Source organism: Myodes glareolus, chromosome 2 (assembly GCF_982192425.1).
Source record: "Myodes glareolus chromosome 2, mMyoGla1.1, whole genome shotgun sequence".
Classification (NCBI taxonomy): Eukaryota; Metazoa; Chordata; class Mammalia; order Rodentia; family Cricetidae; genus Myodes; species Myodes glareolus.
In genome coordinates this window covers 119096174-119120258 of record NC_142027.1, presented here as the reverse complement: position 1 = coordinate 119120258, position 24085 = coordinate 119096174, and the positions used below count along the sequence as shown (strand labels likewise).

Here is a 24085-nt window from a genome sequence, read left to right as displayed (position 1 = left end):
ATCCGGCCCATTACTTTAAAAGCTGTGGAGAGACAACTCATGCCTGGGATGTGGGTGTCACAGAATCAGCATTGAGGATCGTTGGGTTGCCCAAAATATTTCCCCAGGGCATGGCATGAAAGGATCACTGGCCATTCCTAGAGCAGAAGTTGCTACGGTGAGCTACAGAATGTTTGGCACCATAACCATGGCAACATACTAAGAGCAACAGAGAGACAGTTAGGTCAGTGGGGATGGAACTGTTAACATTCCCCAGTAGGAGAAGGGAAGGCGGGAACAGCCTCCTCACCTGGGAAGCCGTCATCACTCCCTCCTGTCCACACGTCACACGTGGTCTTGGGAGTTGCTAGAATATTTGAAGGTAGAAAGTTAACGAAAGGAGTGTTCATGAGATCACCATCCCTGACAGAGTTGGAGTTCTTGGTGACACCACTGTTCTGGGGTCACCCCAGCTCCTTCAAGCAACCCATTACCACTGTTCCTGTAAGTAATTTTAACTAGACACATTGGTTCATTGAGCTGGACTTTAGTGGTATCTTTACTTTCATCTGTTGTTCATTCCCAACCTGGGATGAACGAATGCTTGTTCAGAAGCAGAAATGACATCAACAAAGCCCACCCCATAGCAGCTCACAGAACCTGGAAACTTGGAGCACACTCACACCACTTGTAGACAACTCAGCAGGTTGAAAGTATCTTTTCCAAGGGGGTCAGTTAGGTTAAGCCCCTTCTGAACACCTCAACTGGTCTGAGAGTGACTGTCAACTGTCCTTGCTGCTTATATACACTTGTGAAGGGAGGGAGGGACCTAGCAGAACTGTTCAGTTTCAGGGACTTCCTAGATTTTTTGAGTAGTTTACTTTTTGAGTTTTAGCTGCATGGACTGTTTCAGTTTAGAAGGAATTGCTACACAACAGCCATCTTCACAGGAAGTCCCTTGTCTGCTTGTCACTTGAGTCTCAAGGGTGATCTCTATGGCCACCAATTTACAGACAAGAGAACCTACTCCCAAAGGCAGGAAAACCTTCAGAAGGACAGAAACCACTGTGTGCTTGGAGAGCTGATTCTGGATAGTAATGCATACACAGGCAGCCGCCTTTTCCTGGACCCCGCTGGTTGTACAAAGCATACCGGCTCTGTGCTCATAAAGGAGCTCTTGCAGCATGTACAGCCGATAATTAAGTTGCCTTGTCGGAAGATTGCTGTGTTTACTGATGCACTGGGAAAATCTGATTGAAAAAATAAATAAGAAAAGAAGTCAAAGAATATGAAGAATCGCCTTTAAGTCTACTTTGATGTCAAAAATCTTACAAACATGCTTCTAAAATAAGATGCGCAATCCAAGGCAGCGTTATCCAAATGTGGCTGAGCTCCATAGCACCCAAAGGATGCTTTTGTGAAGTAGCTGATGCTTATGCATGTATATTGTTGAATTTTTAGGTATGTAAATCTGGGCTTAGGGCAAATGGAGGCTGTTTATTGAACAATGGCTGTAATACCCTTAAAGCTGAGAGACCCAGGCATGGCCAGGATGCAACCATGCTCAGAGGGGGAAAAAGGCTTTGTCAACCAAGACTGAGCAGCAACAAACAAAAGGAACACAGAATGTTAGTCTCTTCAAAGCAAAGGATCCTTATGAAGTCTGCAATTAACTCTTTGATTGCTGTAAGCAAGGCAGTCACAAAATGATCTCTTAGTGAATCTTAGAGTGTAGTGGCAAAATAGTTCAAATGAGTGTAGGCTGTCTTGATAGGATAAGCCAGCATGGCCACTAAGGAATTAGTTTAGCTCAGGAATGACTGTGTTCACATATCAATATGTCAAGGTGACAGTCATTGGCTGCCCACGTCTGAGAAATTGTCTTCTGTCTCTGCGCCAATTCATCTTCCATGGAGAGAATTCAGAATCCTCAGGATACACTCCTCTGGGCGTGTCTGTGAGGATGTTGCCAGGGATATTTAACTGAGACAGGAAGCCCCTCCCTGAATGTGGACATCAGACCATTGGCTGAAGTCCTGCACTGCATACAAAGGAGAAAGTGAGCTGAGCACCAGCATCCATCTCTCTCTGCTTCCTGACTGAGGGTGCAATGTGACCAGCCCCCTCATTCTCCTGGAACCATGATAGGGTTTACCCTCAAATTGTAAGCCAGGATAAACCCTACCATCCTTGAATAGCTCCCATCAGACCGTGTCACAGTCATGAGAAAAGTCACAATTTCAGATGGCATGACAAGGGCAAGGAGACAGGTGGATGTCTCAATGGGCATCACTGAGAGCCTACGTGATACAAGAATTCAGAATCAGGGCCTCTGTACCCACTAGCTCAGAGCAATCAAGACCTGCTAGAAACTGCCCAGTGCCCCACTTCCTACTCAGGATCAGATAGAGCAAATCCCAGAAGATGCACTACTTCTAATGAGTCCACCCACAGCTTTCCAAGGACAGTGGCCAACCCGGATACCATATGCCTGCCCTCTGTGTCCTGGGTGACTCTCCTATGGCTGTGTCAGTCTTCAAAACTAAACAACAAAAAGATGGCAGCTGACCTCCCTGTGAAAGTGACCAAGATGGGTTTGGTCGCACATGGGAGGAGTTCTCTTAGTCTCAGGTAGTAATACTTAAGAATTTGGTGGATTACACACACAGGGCCTCAGAGCTGAGTCACGCTCTGCAGACCGCTCATGTCTCCAGTCCCCCAAGCTTTCCATCCTTCCCCAGCATCCCTGCAGAAGTAAACACACCTGTTTTCCACCAGAGGCAAAGAATGGGGAGCTGAGATTCTGATTGAAAGAGGAAAGTGGAAAATAAAGCAACATCAAAAAGTTAAAGCCCCAGAATATTTATTTCAAGCATACATAAAAAAAAAAATCAGAGCCTGAAGCCATGTCTACACTTGGTGTGTATATTACTTCCTGCAAACCCTCACCCAACAAGAATGTTTCTTGTAGGCCTTGCTTTTCTGTACATGTGGATATGAAAACAGGGAAAATGTTTTGGTTAGGGTGCCTGTATAGGCAGGCGAGTGGCTCTTGGGGGGGTTCCGCAGCTGGTATGATTTGATTTTGCTCAGGAATCAGCCAAGTTGAAGACATTGCTCTGCATGTACAAAAATAGATTTCCCCAAATGGCTGTGTTGGCCCGAGAGATGATAAATTGTGCTGCCTCCCCTCTGTGCAAATCAGGAATGGAAATAGATGAAGCAAGGCCAGAGCAATGTCATGGCAAACGAGCCCGTGCTTCTCAAGTAACATTGCTTTGTCTCTTTGGGGAAGTGGCATGTGGGGTAGGGGCGCACTGACTCTCAGCCCAGAGATAGGCTGGCATGTCTCCATGGGTACACTAGCTACGGGTGGTATTTCTCGCTAATATCTTGACTGTCATAACCTGTGTTTGGCATTGGTTTTCACGTTCTAACATATATCCAGTCTTTCTGTTTTAGGTGAGAAAAAAAAATATTAATTGAACTTGGTGACCTTGGGGAAGTCCTAGAAAGTCAATGGAGAGGATGTCTTCCTTATCACAAAACAACTGATCCCCAAATTACTCTCAGATTCTCACACCACACAGACACTAAATCCATTTTATTTTTTCATTCTCTCTCTCTCTCTCTCTCTCTCTCTCTCTCTCTCTCTTTCTCTCACTCATGTGTGTAGTACATATTTATGGTTTACATGTATTAATCCATGAAGTGGAATATGCAACATACATGTTGAGACTCAAGGTTGACTTCCAGAATCATCCTCCATCACTCTTCTACCTTATTCAAGGAGGCAGACTCTCTCAATCTATCCCAGAACTCATCAATGTGCCCAGTCTCTTTAGACATCTTGTTCTGGAGATTCCCCTGCCCCTTGTCAGCAAAGACTGGAATTACAGATAGACTTCCATCCCCACCTTGCATTTAGGTGGGGTTCTGATGATCCAAGCCCAATCCTCATATGGAAAATGCTTTAGCTGCTGATCCATCTCCCATAACCTGCGGGTTGGTTCAATGAACACAGTGCTGTTAAAATGTCTGCTCTGTTATCAGCCCAGTGCCTGGTACCATCCAAAACCCAAATGGATAGGCAGCCTCATTAAGACAGCACAGCAAAGGTCACATCATAGCTCTTCAGAGCATCTCAAAAGACCATTGATGGAGCATAAGAAGCAGCCTTGGTCCTCCCTAGAGACCCTGAAGCACTTCCTTCCCAGATTACTTGTTTCTTAGAACAGAAGACAGCAAATACGATCTGTAGATATCTTGGCAAAAGCACCAGTTGATATCTGCTGATATCTGAACCCAAAGACCACAGCTTGGTTCCCACTTTTCCTGATTTTATTTGGAGAATGATCAAGGTTGAACCAGTTGCTATAACTAACAAACCAACAAATATATAACTGTTTGAAACATGATTGGCATTGTTTTCTCTCAGGGCTGCCAAGGGAACAGTTCTCTGAGGCAGGATTAGCTTGGGGGAGAAATGCCTCTCTTATCTTTCTCCTGCCCCACCCCCTTCCTCCCATGCAGGTCTTGTTTATTTGTGTTGGGACTCAGTGAATTTAGCCATTTAAGGTTGTTTGGGTGAGAATGGCCCTCATGGGCTCATGTGTTTGAACACTTAGTTCTTACTTGGTGAAACTGTTTGGGAAGGATGAGGAGGTACGGCCTTGCTGGATGAAGTGTGTCACTGGAGGTATACTTGGAGGTTTCAAAAAACTTACATCATTCCCAGTTAGACGTCTCTGCCTCCTACATGTGGAATAAATGTGAGCTCTCAACTGTTCCTGTCACCATGACGTCACTCCATCCACATCAACACTAGCCCTCTGAAACTGTAAGCCCAACTAGATACTTTCATAAACTAGTCTGGTCATGTTATCTTGCCACTGTGATATAAAAATAACTAATATGCTGGGACTGTCTACATTGCCAGGTCTGGTCCTGTCCTGGTAGGTGCACCACTAAGTACACACATGAAGACATTGACTGAGAATGAGTCACATGAGCTCAGCTAACCACAAGGTAGCTAAGACTTAAACATATCCTACAAGGGAAAAAATTAATAAGTCATTTCTGAGAGTCCTTTTTATTAAATTATGACATTTTCATAAATGTAAATAATGCATTCTGATATCTCCCATTTTAGCTAGGAGAAAATTATAAAATTCCAAAAAAAATTCCCCTAAAAGAAAAGAAAACCATTGCAACCCAAAATGGAAAGATGGGAAGATCTTATTTGTACATTGCTTTATTGACTTTTTTTTATTTTGCTCTTTTTTACTTCTTTCTGCTATTTTTGGATATCTGGATGGGGGGAATTTTAGTCAAGTTCTCATGTATCCCAGGCTAGTCTCAAACTCACTACGTACCTAAGAATAGTCATGACCTGTCTCCAACTATAAAGTCCTTGGATTATAGGCATTCACCACTACACCCAATTTTATGCAGTACTGGGGGTTGGACCCAGGACCTTGAATAAGACAAGAAAGCGTTCTATAAACTGAGCTATGTCTCCAGCTGTCTATAATTTTGAAGGTGCACTGCCCATATATGAGAAGGCCTATGTGTTATAAAAATGGATGTCAATCTGAAGAACTTAAGATAAACACCAGAAGACAAAGAAGAAATGTACACATAATTTCACAGACCTGGAAATTGCCTCAGTAGATAGAGTGCTTCCTGCATGGGCATGAGTTCAAATCCCCAGAACCCACATAAGCTTCACTCAGTCGCAGGCATCTGTAATCCCAGTGCTGCCTACGGAGATGGGAAGCAGCCTGAAATACACAGGAGCATACAAGACATCTGTATCACATAGGAGGAAAAGTGAGGACTGACACTCGTGATTGAATACACACGTGTGCACATGCATACACACACACAAAATGATATAATTTAAATACAGGCATATTTCAAAGAGTACCGTCTATGTTCATTTCATAAATAAAAGCAACAGGCCTTAAGTTAGTCAACCTTCAGGAGTAGTTATTTATAGTAGCATGGATACAAAATTGTGTCAAGTAAGCAACCCCTCAGTGTTTGCATCTAGGAAAGGCAGAGCTGGTGTATGCATTTGTGTGGTCAGGCCAGTAATATACACTAGCAATGTGATAAGTTAATACCCGGCTAGCTGTCAATCATCCCTTCACCTGTGATGGCTTTTATATATAAACATGCCTCAATTTCCTGAGAATGAGCAATTCATGTTTCTTTTCATACTTCTGTAAATATTCCTGATCTTTCAGATTCAGATACTGACAAAAAATAATTACCTAAAACTATGATTTCCTATTCTAAAACTAAATAATTATTTACACTTTATGTCCCAAACATATGAATGAGCAATAAAAACAGTCTTCAGCCTTGTAAATTTTCCACATGGCTTATCCCAAAACTTATCAAAATGCACCCCGACACACCAGTACATTCAAGAATCTGACTGCTGTTCTCTGCTCATTCTTCCAAAAGCCTAAACTAAGCTACAAGGACCATTCGGTAGTTATGGTGCTACAATCTGACATTAACTTCCTCTCATGTTGTAGTAGCTGTTTTCCTCTTAGTTATGGCAAAATATCTAACAAAATGATTTAAGCAGGGGTTTATTTCAGCCCATGATCTGAAGTCACAGTCTATGGGGTGGGGAAGGCATGGCAACAGGAGCCAGAGCCAGCTATTACATTGCATCCCCAGTCGGGAAGCAGAGAGATGGATACTGGTGCTCAGTATTCACTTGGGACCCCAGCCCTGCTGTCACATCAGCTTCAGGCCACTGTGCAGTTCTCCTTTGGTTTCCCTGTGACTGCTCATCCTGATGCCCTTCTGTAGTTCCTTGGGATGAGAAGCCAGGGCTGTCCTGAGATCTGGAGGCAGCCTAGCCAGATGCTGGACACTCTGACACCGCCATTGCACCTCACACCCGCTTGCTCCTCTTTGTTGCAGCCTGTGTTCAGGTCTCCTAGAAACCCGGAGCACTCCCTCTCCCTTCTCTTCTTTGCCAGCGATGCTACAGATGGCTACCCTGTGTCCCACAGGCCTGCAAGTAGTTCAAGAGAAAAACCAAGTTCAAAATATTTCATAAATCCTCTTCTGGAATAATGACTAGGTTCCCAGACACTGTCTTGTCCTTTTAAAGTTAGTAAATGTGGTGATAGCTGTAGCTGTACCTGAATGTAGAATAAAGACTGGATTAAGCACCTGGTCCCCACCCCATTAAATCAGTGGCCATTATTACTGGATAAGTCATTTGTGTCTCCCACTATAATGTGTCATAGGGTAAAGAGAATTGTTTTTCTTTCCATGATAGAAGAAAAGATTTTCACAATAAGGATATCATGACCTCTGCTCCACAAATAATCCTGCTAATTAAAGACTGTCCAGCTCAGCTTCTTCCCTGACCCTGGCTACATCAATGCCTATTGTAAGAAACAAGCTTATCCTGCTGTATGAATACAACTGTGGATTCAGAGCAGCTGTCCTCCACTTTGGAAGGTAATGTCTTCATAATTCCATTTATATCGTCCATAAAAATTCCATTTTTCTTTATTTTTAACAGTGTGTTTGTGTGCGCTCACGTGTGTATGTGTGCCTGTGTATGTGTGTGTGTGTGTGTGTGTGTGTGTGTGTGTGTGTGTACATGCAGTACCTGCAGAGGCCAGAAGAGGGCACCAGCAACTGAAGCTGTAGTTACAAGGAATTGTGAGCCATTGGATATGGGTACTGGGAACTAAATCCAGTCCTGTGTAAGAGCAGCAAGTGCTCAGCCTCTGAGCCATCTCCCAGCCCCCATTTATTTTATAAGACAGAGTTTCACTCTATAGCCCAGGCTGGACTCAAACTCCTGATGATCTTCCTGCCTCAGCCTGCTGGAGTGCTAGAATTTGTCAAAACCCCAGGCCCAGATCTTCCCTCAAGGGAGAATGAGATATGGTTTATTCTAGCATCAAATATGAGTGACCATGACCTGGGAACACAGATTCATATAACCCCAAGTTCTCTGTTCCGATGAGGTAACAATTTCGTGAAGTTTTATGTTTTATAGATACAGGACAAAGTAACAAATCAAGACACTTCTCAAATACATTGATGGAAGTATCAGACAGGTTGGTTACAACATGGACCTCAGATGCTGTCTGATAGCTCTTAGCCTTGGGTGGACGGTGTGTGCTCTGTGATACCAACACATTCCACAAGGTTTTGCCTGTTAGTCATGTGATGTTAGGTCAGTCACAGAAGTGGGCAAGAAGTGGCTATTAAGAGACCAAAGCTAGTCCATGATAAATTGCCATTAGGTTCTGTATCTGCAACATTCCAACCCCGCCCCCCCAATCAGTGGAGCCTTAATCAGCCAATCAGCCTGACAGACGACCCAGAGGAAGGTGCCATTCTTCCTGCGAGCTTCTGTTCACAGAATACAGACACCAGCCATCCTGCTTACTCTGCAAAACATTTCAAAGTACCCAATCTTCATCAGCTTGCTACACAAATTCTTAGTATGGGAAACAGCAAACACTGACATGCCCCCTGCCTCAGACATGACCTGAAATATCCTAGACAAGGTCACAGGACCCTGCCTCACCCACAGTCACACACCTAAAATCTGAGATAAAGATTGTGTTACCCAAGACATTGCAACATCTGCATATATTTCTGAGGCTTCCTCACTTTGAGAAGAAGGAAATAATTTGGCAACATTGTGTACTAAATGTTCCTTTTAATTTTGTTTGAACTGTTGACCCTTCTCTGCTTTGGGAAGAATTCAGAGGCCATGTCTACTGTGTCCCAACACAAAATATCAACTTCTACATCCTTTTCAAATTTACTTCAATTCAAGACCAGATGCTAGATGCAGATTTTACAGCATATGGAAGCACCTACCCTGGGTTATGGTGTACAATGAGAGTGCAAGAGCTGTCCCAATGGCGTAGTGAGACTCATTCCAAACTAATAAGGGATGCACAGCCCACAGCGGCTTTTGATTCCCAAGATGCATAGGGGTGATGGAGCAGAGATGAGGAGACACCACAGGACCATCCATCCTATCCCCCCACTCCTCCATAAGGGGAAAAATTCATGTCCTCTGCTCACTCAGGCTTTGTTGAAACTATAACCCACAAGTCACAATACGAACCAAGCAGTATCTCCACAGAATTTCATGGGACTCCTGTCGTGGCCTTGGGAGGGGCTCTGGGGCTGGGTGTGAAGAGGTCTCCTGGCAGAATATGCAGTCGCACATTCTACTGTGACTACCCTGGGCCAGAGCACACATGCCTTAGCTCATTACAACCCATTCTCATGCTTGCTGCACAGAGTCTACACCACCCTATGCTACTAAAGAAGGTCCTGGCATCCAGAGGACTTTCCCACCTACGTCACACAGCTTGTAAACACCAGTCTGGTGCCAACATCCCACCTCTATCTTTCTTGCAGCAGGCTCCTGGCCAGAGGAGGATCCCACCTCTGCAACAAAGGCTTTGTTTTTCTTCCCTCTTCCCCCAAATAAAATCCTAGCTATCCTATGAGAAATGCTGCCTCCACTTCTTTTCCTTCTGTCATAATAGGATATCCCGATAAAAGCAACTTAAGAGAAAGAGCATTTATTTTCGCTTATAGCACAAAATATCATCTATTATCCATCATGGTGGAATCACAGTGGCAGGAGTGGCTGACATCAATCCACAATCAGGAAGGAGAGAGGAACACAGGTGAATTCTAGGCCCATTTTCTTCTTTCCATACAGTCCAGGATCCCCTGTCCAAGAAATGATCCCACCCACAGAATGATAGGTCTTTCCACACCATTTAACCTAACCTTGATAATCCCTACAAGCAAGACCTCCCAAGCGATTACAGGTCCCATTGAACAAACAATCAACAGTGTAAGGAATGAGGTTGGATGAGTTTTTCTCATCTCTGTGTGTTTCTGTTACCTCCGGTGTTGAATGACCAAATGGGCTCATGTTGACGAGACGGCTGTGAATGCACAATCCAACACCCTTGACCTTGGGGGAAAGTTAGGCAGCCAGAAACCAGAATGTTCCTCAGGCTGAGAGACTGGATGAAATAGAAACAAGGACCTCACTGCCATTATGACTGAGGCCCTTGGAGGATTCTAAGATGAATATCTGGGCATGCGCTCCCTCCCGCACTCATACCAGGCTCTCACTCCCTTATTCAAGGCGAGGTCCAGGTAGCGTCTTTGCAAGTCAAGATCTATTACCTAAGATGCCTCTGATGTCTGGTCTCATTAGCAGCAGAGTCAGGATAGGTCTGGATGAAGTAAGGGCCTCTGAGTATTCCTCGCCTCCGCCCTCTCCTGTGTGATTTCATGCCACATGCTCTTTGGTCTTTCTTGCAAGTCTCTATTTGGTATTATAAAAAGTTCTCCAATTTCTTGAATCTATTTAATCAGAGTAGAAAAAAAGAAACTCCCCTGCCATTTAGCCCTTTCAATTTCACGACTCAGCATAGTCTTGGATTACTCTACTATTTTGCATTCACGACAGAAAAATGCAAAAGGTGACAGATGAAATGTGGGTCAGGCCAACTTTTATTCTGGCCCAATAAAAGTGCAAGTCCTCTGAAAAAAGAACCTTTCCCAGCAATTACGAATACAGAGGAATAATGTAAGAAGTGTGGCGTTTGCAATGGAGGCCACAGTCATCATTTCAAAGCAGTGAGGGGGCACATTTGGGAGTAAATAGGCCTGCTTCCATATGCCTGAGTGGATGAAGCCAGATAGGAGTCCCAGAAGCCCTCAGAGGGGAACTGCTTGTTGGATAATCAAGTCATTGGGATATGATCTGGAGAATTGAAAAAATATTCATTTTGATGATGTGATCCAAAATGGGTTGAGAGAGAAATGGGGGAGGAGAGAGGTGTGTCCTTCAACAGTAACATCTCAAGATTAGAGTGATGTACTTGGGCTGTTTGTATCTCTCTCTCTCCCTCTCTCTCTCTCTCTCTCTCTCCCCCTCCCCCCTTTGTGTGTGTGTGTGTGTGTGTGAGAGAGAGAGAGAGAGACAGACAGACAGACAGACAGACAGACAGAGAGGAGGTGCCGCTGCAGGTAACTTCTTAAATCACTCTCTCTCTTATTTTTGACACAGGTCTCTCACTGAACCTGGAGCTCACTGTGAAGCCCCAGGTGTCCCTCTATTCCCACCCCCCCGAATCAGTATTATAGGAACATGCTACAGTGCCATCTTTTCCTATAGATTCTGAAGATATGAGCTCTGGTTATGTATCTTATGTGCTTGAGTGTTTTGCCTATATATGCCTGCGCACCATGTGTGTACAGTGCCTGATGATCTCACTGTTGGGATCAAGGTGTACAGGTGTGAGTGGCTTAATCTGAAGGGGGCTCCTACAGACAGCCAACAGGGAAATGATAACCTAAGACAGCTTGGTGAAACTAAATTCTGACAATAGTCTGAATGGAGGCATATGTAGGTACCCTCCCAAGCCTACTGAGAAGTCCTCAGAGTGGCAACACAAAGGAGGCAGAGCCCCACCCCACCCCCATCCCCTCAGGGTTGGATTCTGATCTGTAGAACAAGGAGACAGCTTCTGTGGGTTTTATGTCACAAAGTCCACAGCAGAGACAGTGTCATTACCAGTGTGGATGCCGGCAGAAAAGCCCCACAGCTCTGCAGGGCATGAGAAGGGACTAGCCAACCATGTCTTCCCAAAAGAGTGAGGTAGAAATGGTCAACCCTGAGAGAACACGATGCTGGGCTCTCTCCCAAAATACCCAGGAGAGTCATTCTGGAGGAGGAAAAGGGGGAGCTGTCTCCCAGGTCCCGTGTGGGATGACTGGATTTGGATGGATGGCAGAGACTAACTGGTGAGGTAAAGGGAGCCAGATGTCACACAGATGTGCTCGAGCAGTCAGGAGGCTTGTCTTGAGTTCAAGCATCTCATGCAGCCATTTCTTTGCTGGGAAAGAAAATCATTTTTATTGTTTAAATAGGAAGTAAAAAAATCAGTCTGCACAACAAGGACATTTTTATAAAGGCTAATTTAGTGAAAATTGTATGAAAAATGTAGAAAATAATTTTTTCCTAGCAGTGTAGATCTGAGTTTTCTATTTATATGCAAATGCTGGATGTCTGAGCCTATTTTATGTTTTACAATTTTGAAATATTACCTGTTTCATAAGCCTTGGATTAATGGAGTCCTTACAGGGTAGTGAGCCCTTTTTCGGGAAATAGTTTGGGAAGCTACACTCTTTTCCGTGGACATTTGCTACAGCTGTTTCTTGCTCCACAGAAAATCACAATGAATATTTTAATTTTTAGCTATACCATGTTCTATTTTTCCCACATTATTCTAAAGATAAATTGATTCTTTTTTAAGATTTACTTTATTTTTTATTATGTGTATGCCTGAGAGTCATTCATATGAGTGTAGCACCCATGGAGGCCACAGACATTGGATCCATCCAGAGTTAAAGGCAATTGTAAACCATCTGGTGTAGGTTCTGGGAATCTAACTCAACTCAATTGTTCTTAACCATCTAAGCCATCTTTCCAGATCCTTGCCTTTTTTCTTTTAAGAAAAATGATTAAATGTTAAATCTTAAAAATAAGCCCTCCTCTTGCCGCTTAGCCTAGAATATCTGCGAATCTCTACCTTACAGATGACCTGGGACAGTTAATGTGACTGACAGTTAATCTCCCTTACAACCCTCACTAGACACAGTCACCCAGGATGTGGGGGAGGCACACCTGTGGGCGTGTCCATGAGGGTTTCTTCCGAGAGGAAGGGGAAAGAATGCCCTGAATGTGGGGACACCACCCCAAGGCATAGAATTAAAAAATGGGGGAAATGAGGAAGCCAGCAGAGAGCTTTTCCTCTGTCTGCTGTGCTCCTGCAACCAGGATGCTACCCCACCACGGTGGAGAGAATCCTCAGAAACTGTGAACAAAAGCAAACACTCCTTTCGTTAAGCCGTCCCCATCATTTTCTTCTTTTTTTGTCACTGCTCAACAATAGAAGCTGACACTGGAGTATTTTCAAGTTGCCCAGGAATTCCCTGGACTATTTGGTTCTAATGTATCTAATGGTCCCTGTGGGAGGAAAGTGAATAATTCAGATTAATTTGCTAATTCTCTCCTGCACAGTAAAAGCTTATATAGAATAGAAATATATAACTCCCAAGTGAGTGGGGAGTTAAGAGAGCCAGATGTGTGAGCACAAGGGTCTGAGTTCAAATCCCCAGATCCCAGGCCAAAGGACACTGATATGGTTGTGGGCAGGCATGTAACCCCAGCACTTTGGGAGCAGAGACAGGAGGATGACAGGGCTTGCTGCAATCAGTGCAGCTCCAGGTTCAGGGAGAGACCCTGTCATAAAGGCATATTGCAGAGTGACCATCCTGTATTGTCTTCTAGTCTCCATATGCACAAGTATACATGCACACATACATACACACATACACGCACATACACATATATATGCATACGTGCACATATGCATAAATAAAAGATGAAAAGATCTATAAAATGAATGTACTATTTGCTATCCATTTTTAACTAGCTTCCTTGGTAATGAGTCGGGGTAGAACTAAATATACCTCAATTAATCTCTATAGTGTAGGGGTCAGGCTGGAATTTGAGGAAGAGAGAACTAGAAGCACAAAACTCTGCCAGCTCTTGCCTAAGTTTACACTCAGAGAGCACCTGGGAAAGCCAAAAGGGATCATGTTGCTGAGACTTCTACACACAACCAAGTCTTGCCTGGGTGTTCAGTGTGGGGAATTCTTTAAACTCTGGAGTGACGTAGGAGCCCAGGGAATTGGCCATATTCTTGTCCTTTGCAAACATTAGTTCATTCCTTAGTTTCCATTCACAGACTCCCAATGTCATAGCCTGCATCACGTCTACAAACTATCCTCAGAGGAGAGACCACAGAATGAAATGTGGAGATGTCAACTTGATGGCTTGTCCAAGAATGTCTTTTTCTGACTGCAATGGCTTCATTGAAAACCATGCTTCAATTTATTCTGATAATCAGAGGGAAATCGCCTTATTGGTGAGATCTACAGGGAGATAGGGAAGGGGAATTATGGACACATACTAATGACGGCTGACTGCACACAAAGGCCATGAGTATCTCTAAGCCTCTCAATTAGCACAAATCTCAGTGTGCCATCAGAACTGTTACACCACGTTTGTGATCTGATACCCAATTATGGCTCACCTAGTGGGTCAGGATTAGGCAGAGGTAATCAATGAGTGTAAAAGAGGGGAAATGTGTGCAGGAGCTTCACCCTCTTGCCATTCACAGAGCCTTGCAACACCCGGGGGACAACTGCAGAGGACATCGGGATGAACTACACAGACACACAGCAACCTCATGGAGCATGTGAGCCCATTTGTCAGAGCTGCGAAGTGATCTGTGTGATCTGTAGTTGAAACAGAGCCGTGTTCTGTGCAGAGACACTGCAGGAGAGCCTGGTGACATCAAACAGATCAGGAAATGTCGCAGTTTTCCCTGCGCTTGTGTATGTGACATCATCAGTGGGAGCCAAGTTAAGTCATTTTAGTCTTGAAGGCAGCATTCTCTCTTAGTAGAGGACTGCACACAATCTTCCAAGATTTCCTCTGCTTGTTTGTATATGCACAAATATGTGCACATATTCGTGTGGGGTGTGCACATATGTCCAAGAGACCAGAAGTCAACTCAGGTGTCATTCTTCAGGTGATGTTCACTTTTTTTTTCTTTATGGAGATGGGATCTATCACTGAGCCTGGGATTTTCCTATTAGGTGTGGTTGCTTGGCCAGTGAGGCTGGGGTAAGTCTCCTGTTTTTATCTCCTTGGTGATGGGATTACAAGCAGGTATCACCACATCTAGTATTTTACATTGGTTCTGAGAATTGAACTCAGGTCCTGAAGCAAGCATTTCACCATCTGATTTATCTCCCCACTCGCTCTTCCTTTCAAGATCTCCAGAAGTTTTCCCATTACTGGAAGGAACAGAGAAAGAGAGGAGCAGGTGAAAGGTGTCAGTCAGTTTGATGGTGTTTTTTTTTCTTCTACCATATATCACATGAGTGTAGTGCCTGAAAACGCCACAAGAGGGTGATGGATCCTCTGACCTTGAACAACAAATCATCACAAACCAACAGGTGGGTTCTGGGAACTGAACCTGGGTCCTCTCCAAGAGCATCAAGTGTTCTTAAACACTGAACTATACCTCCGGCTTCCCTCCCTCATGATTTAAAGTTTCTTAGTCTTACACACTTTAAAAAGAATTTCACAGTCATGTCTACCGCATACATTGCTGAGTGCTTGAGTCCAAGGAAGGCATAGCCCTATTTCCTCCACCATATTTTCCCCCTTAATGAATACACACTAGTTAGTGAGTCTGGCCAGAACTTCTGAGCAATGGACATTCCTCTCACCCCCAGACCACCCTACAAAGAAATGCTAACTCTAGTTAAACAGCATAAGCCCTGCTCTGAATCTAAACTTTCCCAGGACCAGTGCTATCCTATATTAACAACCCTGTGGCAGAAACCACCTCGACCGTTTGCTCAGCTCCCTTTGGCAAGCAGCCCTGTCTACTGAGTCATCTTTTTTCACTCCCATCTATTGTATTTTCTTTGTACAACTAAAGCCTTGGCAGCCAGTAAGTGTTGAGACTTTCCTTGAAAGTAACAGAGACCGAGGCATATCCAATCCACATGGACAGACATGGTTTTCTATGTCAAATAAACACTTCGATCCTTAGAGAGGATGTGTTCCTGATCCCTTTGGTGCTACCTTACAGGTTCCATTCTGCTTGTACCCTTAGACTGAAGATGAATGCCCCAATGGTACAGAAGAACTTTGGGTGACTCTCCAAGCAGTGAGATGTCTCTGTCAGTTCTAAAGTTTTGGAAGTTGCTTACATGCACTTACTGTTTCTGGAGTCTTTGATGGAGTTGAAGAATTTATAGTTACAGTTTTCCTTAGTTTTGATAAAAGATAAAGTATATATAAATATTGTAACTGCAATTTTTGCTTGATACCTGTTTTGTTATATGTAATTTTTCTATGTTAAAGTTAAAACTTTTCTTTTTACTTAAACAGAAAAGGGGAGGTGATGTGGTATTCCCCCTCTGTCTGCTGTGAATACCATTGGTGAATAAAGAAACTTCTTTGAGGCTATAGCAGAACAGGGAAGAACAGACGTGGGTGGAAAAACTAAACTGAGTGCTGGGAGGAAGAAGGCGGTGGAGTGAGGAGAAGTCATGTAGCCCCACTGGAGACAGACTCTGAGAAATTTACCCGATAAGCTGCAACCATGTGCTGATGAATAGATTACTAGAAATGGGTTAAATTAAGATATAAGTGTTAACCAATAAGAAGCTAGAACTAATGGGCCAAGCAGTGTTTTTAAATACAGTTCCTGTGTGATTATTTTGTGGCTGTGCAGCCAGGAACAAATAAGCAATTTTCTACTACAGTGGTCCATATTTGAGACAAAGCAGGTGTCCAATGTCCTCTTCCTCTTGTCTATCCTGGTATAGGGAAAGTGAATATGGTCTTCTCCCATAGCATTCTTGGACACAGTCCCTTGCCTGAATTTTACTCTATCCAGCTAACATGTTTCCTCCTGAGATCCTCATCCCTTCGTGACAAACTGGATATCTTTTTACTTATTCAGGATCCCTCAGTCACCGGGTCTTCTCCCGAGTCTGGAGGCTAGCCTCAGATAAACATCTGCCCTTTCCTGCTGACACATTGACGGGCCCCAAAAGTCAGCATTCTCAGCTGCACTCCAGCCATTTCCATGGCTTCCCACCCAGGCCTAGCCTGCCCCCTTGTGGCTGAGTAGAGGCTACATGGCTGCTTCCCATCAAAGGGTTCCCACCAGGTGCTCCTTCTGAAAGGAAGATCGGGATTCATCCACCAATGTTGTCTCACTGTTGCATGGTCGGTATCTGGCCCTCTGAAGCTCTTCTCCCCACTCTACAGTGATGCATGATATTGGCGTGTCAACCTAACTAAATGAACTCTGACCTCTGAGCATCTCTACTGATGGAACAACACAAAACGAGGGGTTTAGAAAGACCATTGTGCTCCTAACTCTAAGATTTGAGTATTCCGCAAGCAGAGGATGTGGAGGAGAGCTTGGGAGTGAGTGTAGGGGAGTTTGTCTTTGTCCACCCAGGATAGGAGTACAATTCCAGCACCCCTCTTCTGGGGACTTTTCTCCTAAGGGTAGGATTCAGACATTTTCCAGTTGTGTCAGGAGTTGTATGTGGATATACATGAAGATACCAGTGGAGACATGAAGGGGGCACCGGAGACGAGAGTTACAGGTGGTTGTGAACTCTCATGTATGCTTGGGAGTCAACCCCAGGTCCTCTGCAAGAGCAGCCATCCATCTGCTCATCCATCTCTCCAGCCCCCATGCATTTCTTTCATGGTTGAGCTGGTATTGCCCATATTATAAAGAATTCCACAGCATACTATGAAAAGACCATCTAGGCTGGCGATGTAGCCCAGTAGACAGAGTGCTCACCTAGCATGCACGAGACTCTGGGCTCGATCCTCTCTGCCCCACACACAAAAGAACAACATTTCCCATCTCATTACCCACACCCAGGCTCACACTAACACAAAGTGTATAGTGTAGCGAGTGAAAACACTTCTTTACTACCAAGTAGGAGCCACCTGTTTGCTTCAGCACCAACTCATCCAGGCATCATCCATTGATTAATAATGTCTACCAATGACTCTGTTGTGCAGGTGCAGAGGGTAGGATGGGAAGATCAGGGTTAGATGCTGCAGCCCTTGTCTCTCTAAACCCCATAAACCAGAAAGCAGGCTCCCCATTCTCCTCATGTAAATGCTATTTAACATTTCTCTGCTCTGTAGGATTTGACCTACAGACAAGGCACCAAAGCTACGGTTTCATTTATAGAAAGTAATATGAATTTTAATAACCTTGTAATGTAAACATGTGGCTAGGGTTGGCGGGCGGGGAGTCCAGGTGCAGAAGGAAGCTCTGACATCAAAAATGTGAGTAGCCCCAAGTTGGTTCCAGGAGACTGGAGGGATGGCTCAGTCAGGAAAGTGTCTGCCTCTAAAGCACAAGGGACTATCAGTTCAATCCCAGGAAGCTGGTTTTTAAAAATACTTATTTTAGCTTATGAAAGGCAAAGGACACGGTCAACAAGACAAAACAGCAGCCTAAAGAATGGGAAAAGTTCTTCACCAACCCCACATCTGACAGAGGGCTGATCTCCAAAATATACAAAGAATTCAAGAACTTAGACATCAAAATGCCAAAAACTCAATTTAAAAAATGGGGTACAGATCTAAACAGAGAACTTTCAACAGAAGAATCTCAAATGGCCAAGAAACACTTAAAGAATTACTCGACATCCTTAGTTATCAGGGAATGCAAATCAATATAACTCTGAGATGCTGTCTTATTTATACCTATAAGAATGGCTAAGCTAAAAAATGCTCATGACAGCCTATGTTTGAGAGGATGTGAAGTAAGGGGAACGCTCCTCCATTGCTGGTGGGAGTGTAAACTTGTACAGCCACTTTGGAAACCAGTATGGTGGTTTCTCAAAAAATTGGGAATCAATCAACCTCTAGACTCAGCTATGCCAATTTTGGGCATATACGCAATGGATGCTCAATCATATAACAAGGAGACTTGCTCAGCTATGTTCATAGCAGCATTATTCATAATATCTAGAACGTAGAAACACCCTAGATGCCCCTCAAACAAAGAATGGATAAAGAAAATGTGGTTCATTTACACTTTGGAGTATTATTCAGCTGTAAAAAAAATACATCATGAAATTTGCATGCAAATGGATGGAACTAGAAAAAAAAACACTTATCCTGAGTGAGGTAACCCAGATCCAAACAGACAAATATGGCATATACTCACTCAGAAGTGGATATTAGATGTAAAGCAAAGAATAACCAGGCCACAAAATTCATAGGTCCAGAGAAGCTAGGTAACAAAGAAGATCCTAAGAGGGGTGCATGCACTTCCCTGGGAAGGGAAAATAGATGAGATCTCCAGAGTAAACTGAGCAGAGGGTGGAAGGGAGAGAATGGGGGTGGAAACAAGCTGGGGGCAGGATACAGGGGGAGAGTAATGAAAGAGATATCTTGATAGAGGGGACCATTTTGGGGTTAGGGAGAAACCTGGTGCCAGGGAAACTCCCATGAATCCACAACGATGACCCCAACTAAGACTAGCAACTAGCAATAGTGGAAAGGGTACCTGATTGGCCTTCTCTTGTAGTCAGATTGGTAATTACGCTAATTGCCACCAGAGAGACTTCATCTAGTAGCTGATGGAAGCTGAGGCAGAGATCCACAGTCAAGTGCTGGGCCAAGTTCCGGGAGTTCAGTTGAAGAGAGGGAGGAAGAGAGCAATGGGGGATCAAGATCATGATGGGGGAACTCACAGAGACAGGACCTGAGCTAGTGGTAGCTCACAGACTCTGGACCAATAGCTATGGAACTTGCATAAGACTGACCAAGGCCCTCTAAATGTGGGTGACCATTGTGCAGCTTGATCTGTTTGTGGGGCCCCTAGCAGTAGGGTCAGGACCATCCCTGGGACATGAACTGACTTTGTGGAACCTAGATGCCTTTCCCAACCTTGATATAGGAGGAGGAGCTTGGTCCTACCTCATTTTTTTTTCCTGAGACAGGGTTTCTTTGTTGGAACCTATCCTGGAACTAGCTCTTGTAGATCAGGCTGACCTTGAACTCACAGAGATCCACCTGCCTCTGCCTCTGCCTCCCGAGTTCTGGGATTAAAGACATGTGCCACCACCGCCTGGCTGATCCTGCCTCATCTTGATATGTCATGCTTCGTTGATCTCATGGGAGACCTGCCACTTCCTGAATGGAGGAGGAGTAGTTGAGGGGGGTATAGGGAAGGTGAGGGTTGGGAAGAGAGGAGTGAGTGAAAACTATGGTTGGTATGCAAAATGAATAAAAAAATTTAATAGAGAAAAGAAAAAACATTTCTTTTTTTATATTTTTGAGATTATTTTCCTTTTCTCTTCCCTCTCTCCAAACCCCCCACTCTCTTTCAAATTCATGGCCTCTTTTTCCATTAATTGTTATCTGCATATATATGTGCATGTATGTACACATATGTATATATATATGTGTGTGTATATATATATATTCCTAAATATAACCTGCTCAGTCCATAGTATACCATCTATGTGCACGCTTTCAGGACTGACCATTTGGTATAACCATTTGGATAAGCAATCAGTGTGGTCTTACTGGGGAAGACAATCTGTCCCACCCACTCCCAGCTCTCCTCAGTTGCCCGTGGTTCTTTGTGTGGGGTTGAAGTCTCTTGGGCTTTCCTCATCTGCACCTGTAAAGTGCCTGGCTCTTTACAAGCGTGGGTCCCTAACTCAGGTCCTTCAGTTCACTCGGCAGTCCTTCACTGACTGAGCTGCCTCCGTGGTCCCAGAAGGGACTATTGGATGGTGGGAAGCTGTGACTTTTCATTTCACCTCCACCTCCTGTGGAAATTTAATTAACTGCCATGTGCACCGTCACATATGTGACCAGTTCAAACAGATTTCCACACGTAAGTAAAGAGACCCGGAGTGGCTCTGCTGAGTCCCACACAGCTGGAGAGCAACTGGTGTCCTCATATACCGAATGTGTTATTCTTGAAATACAATAAATGTTTGAACATATTCTAAGCTATGAAATATTTTTTAAAACCCACAGATATTCTCAGACTCTCTTTAATTCTTCTCAAATTTTTGTTATGTGTATATGTGTATCTATACATATATATACATATACACACATACATACACACATAAATGCATATATATTATGTCTATGGATTTGCAGCCCCAAACAATAATTTTCTCTGAGGTAGAATTTTCCTATTTTCATTGAGTTACTGTAATTTACAACTCAGGACTGGTCCGAATTTGAGAGTGCCACTGTCCCTGCCTGCAGATAAAGGAGCTGTCCCTACTACCTGGCTCTGCCATTGGTCCCCAGAGCGGATGAGTCTTCCCCACAGCCAGTGGAGCTTTGAATGCCCAGCCTTGGAGAGGTGAATGCTCCCAGCCTTGAAGCCTCTGCACCTGATTCCCATACAGCTGCCGCTAAACTCACTCCTGAGCCAGGAGGAGGGTGAAGAGGCACGTTAGTACTGAAGGTGGTCAGGTGGTGAGAGGAGGCAGAAGAGCCAGGCCCATCTGAGCAGAGTCTGCAGGAGGCAACTCGGCTTTGCGCTCTCACAAGCTCCGCGGTGATTCTCTGTGAAACCGGGTGCCCATCAGTTGTAATTTTGTGCACTGGTAGGAGTGATTTGGGGACCAGGGAGTGGGGTGATTCCAGATCAGGCAGAATTTACATAAGACAAACATGTGAGCTCACTGCCATCCAGGGACCCCAGCCCAAGTGCCAGAAGATCAGTATTCACTCTGAGTACCTTTGAGATTCCCTGGGGAGGGCACAGGCAACCAGGGTCCGTTACAAAAGCTGGTTTTACGTTATACACACCAGCTTCTTATGATTTGCGTGACCCCAGCCTCAGTGCACGAACCATCAGGCTGTGTGCCTCAGCGGGGTGAGCTGTAATTACAAGCTTGGGTTTCTCTCTGGTCCCCTGAGCCTCAGCTGTGGCCCTCATGGGTGATCAGCCACAATCAGTTTATCTCTGTTCAATTTTTGTAGTGGGTGAAATGAGCAGAAAGGAAAACCAGGGAGTGATAGGAAGAATCTCTGAATTACAAGTTTAACACCCTCTGAAGCACGAGCTGACTCATTTTTACCCAAACAAAGCCTGGGAAATTAATTTGATAACTATCTTTCCTCTGCAGGCTTCTGTCGCTGAGTGAAACTTCTCCATATTTCTTATCAAAAAAAAAAAAGAAAAAAATCTGGAGGTATTGTTCAGATTACAAATGCAGGCGCCATCCTGGGAGAGGGTGGGGCCCAGGAAGAGGGCATTTGTGGATCCTAATGAACTCTGCAGGGCAGGCAGGCTTTGTGAGCTGCATTTGAAGCCTCAGTCTCCAGCTGCTCCTCCCCCTCTCTTCCAAATTCAGAGATTAGTGCTGGGGAGATGGTTCAGTCATCCAAGAATCTGTAATGCAAGTGCGAGGACCTGAGTTCAATCCAAACCCACAGGAAGAAGCCAGTCAATTTGGCATGTGCTTGTAATTCAAACCCTGGGGAGAGGACACCCTGCTCCCTGCGCTCACTGGGCAGATAGACTGATTGTGGAGCCCTACTCCACTGAGAGACCCTGTCTCAAAAACTTAATGAAAGCAAGTCTGCTTTAAGAGTCTGTTAAACTTTGCTCTCTACCTTCCTGGGGCCAGCACACCTGATGTCTATTCCTAGAAATAAGCAAGGCACAGGGTGGGGCATGGGACTCCCTAGCTAGGAGCTGTTGGATGCTTTCTGTTCTGCCCTGGCCTCCTGAGCAAAAGAACTGTCAATCACACAGCCCCGCCTGACTACCCTTATGCCAGCATCAGCCATCCAGAGCACTCCATAGTGTCTTGGGGAAAACTACATGGTGATCACAGCTGCTTGCTCCAATTCCTGTAGACAGGGCTCCAGCCTGGACTGTACCTGTTTACACTAAGTTCTTGGCTATCACAAGCCTCTGTAAATTCTCCATTATCAGCTACCTAGGCCAGAGGGGAGCACTTCCCCTGGTGTGACTTGGGACTAAAGAGGTAAGCTTTTATAGGTGCGAACACAAACCATCATTTGCATTTAGGGCTGCTGTGATTGGTGCAAGCACAAGCCTTCATTTGCATGTGAGATCTGCTGTAATTGACATAAGCACAAAATTTCATTTGTGTGTGTGTGCAAGGTCTGCTACAATTGTTGCATTTTCATTTAGATTGATGTCACTGTGAGTGACACAAATGTAGTCTCATTTACATGCACACATATAAAATGGTAACACAGCCAACACAACTCTGTGGTGGCTGGACAGGATTGCTCTGGAGTCACCCTTCTTTCCCCTTAGAAATGTCCATGGTCTGACCAGTCAGTACAGGGCCATTAGCCGAGGTTTGCACTATCCTGATGATACTGCCATAAATCACCCCAAACTCCACATCCTTAACAACAGACATAAGACCTAATGAGCATGGAGTTTAGAAATCCTCAGATCAAGTCCAATCAAAAAGATAAGTGGAAGAAGAAAAACAATACACACTAGCCAGGCAGAGGCAGCAGGATCTCTGTGAGTTTGGAGCTAGCCTGGTATACAGAGTGAGTTCCAGACAGCCAGAGCTACACAGAGAAACCCTATCTCAAAAAACTAAAAGAAAAAGAAGAAGAAGAAGAAGAAGAAGAAGAAGAAGAAGAAGAAGAAGAAGAAGAAGAAGAAGAAGAAGAAGAAGAAGAAGAAAGAAAAAGAGAGAGAGAGAGAAGAAGGAGAAGAAGGAGGAGGAGGAGGAGGAGGAGAAGAAGGAGAAGAAGAAGAAGAAGAAGAAGAAGAAGAAGAAGAAGAAGAAGAAGAAGAAGAAGAAGAAGAAGAAGAAGAAGAAGAAGAAGACCAGCAAAAGAATTCAGTAGGTAAAGGTGCTTGCTTTCACAATGAGATTGTGAACTCTCAAGTTCATGTGGAAGGAGAAAACCAACTCCCAAAAGTTGTTCTCTGACCTCTTCACATAGGCAGTGACACTGCTCTCTCTCTCTCTCTCTCTCTCCCCACCCCAACACATACACACACACACATGCACGCACGCACGCACGCACACACGCACAGTAATAGTCACCATGAGAAAGGGAAGGGGGATGACAATAAACGTAGGACAGAATAGTTAATAGAGATGAACAACTGAGAGGACCACACTGATAAAAGATGAGGTGGGGACAGGAATGGCATCCATTCTGGTTTTTAAAATATTTTCCTGACTTTGAGCAGGTGAACTTGGTTTTTGTAAAGCCCAGAGGAGCATCATCTTTCAGTGCAGCACACAGAAGGGCATCAGAGGACTGACCCCCAAACACCATGAAGAACCTCTCTCTAACCCAAGTCAGCCGACAGTCCATTCTAGTCTAAACGTCTGTCTCTATGGCCGCGCCTGAGGTCTGGTTTCAGGCGGTTGA

At 44.4% G+C, this 24085-nt stretch overlaps 1 long non-coding RNA gene across 1 annotated transcript; it reads left to right on the top strand.

Annotated features, from left to right (window-relative positions):
* The first annotated feature begins 201 nt into the window (after positions 1-201).
* On the top strand, positions 202-9395 carry LOC146895442 (uncharacterized). The gene is made up of 3 exons (XR_015735323.1): positions 202-483; positions 7289-7473; positions 9292-9395. It is a non-coding gene; the product is annotated as an uncharacterized LOC146895442 (long non-coding RNA).
* The last annotated feature ends 14690 nt before the right edge of the window (positions 9396-24085 follow it).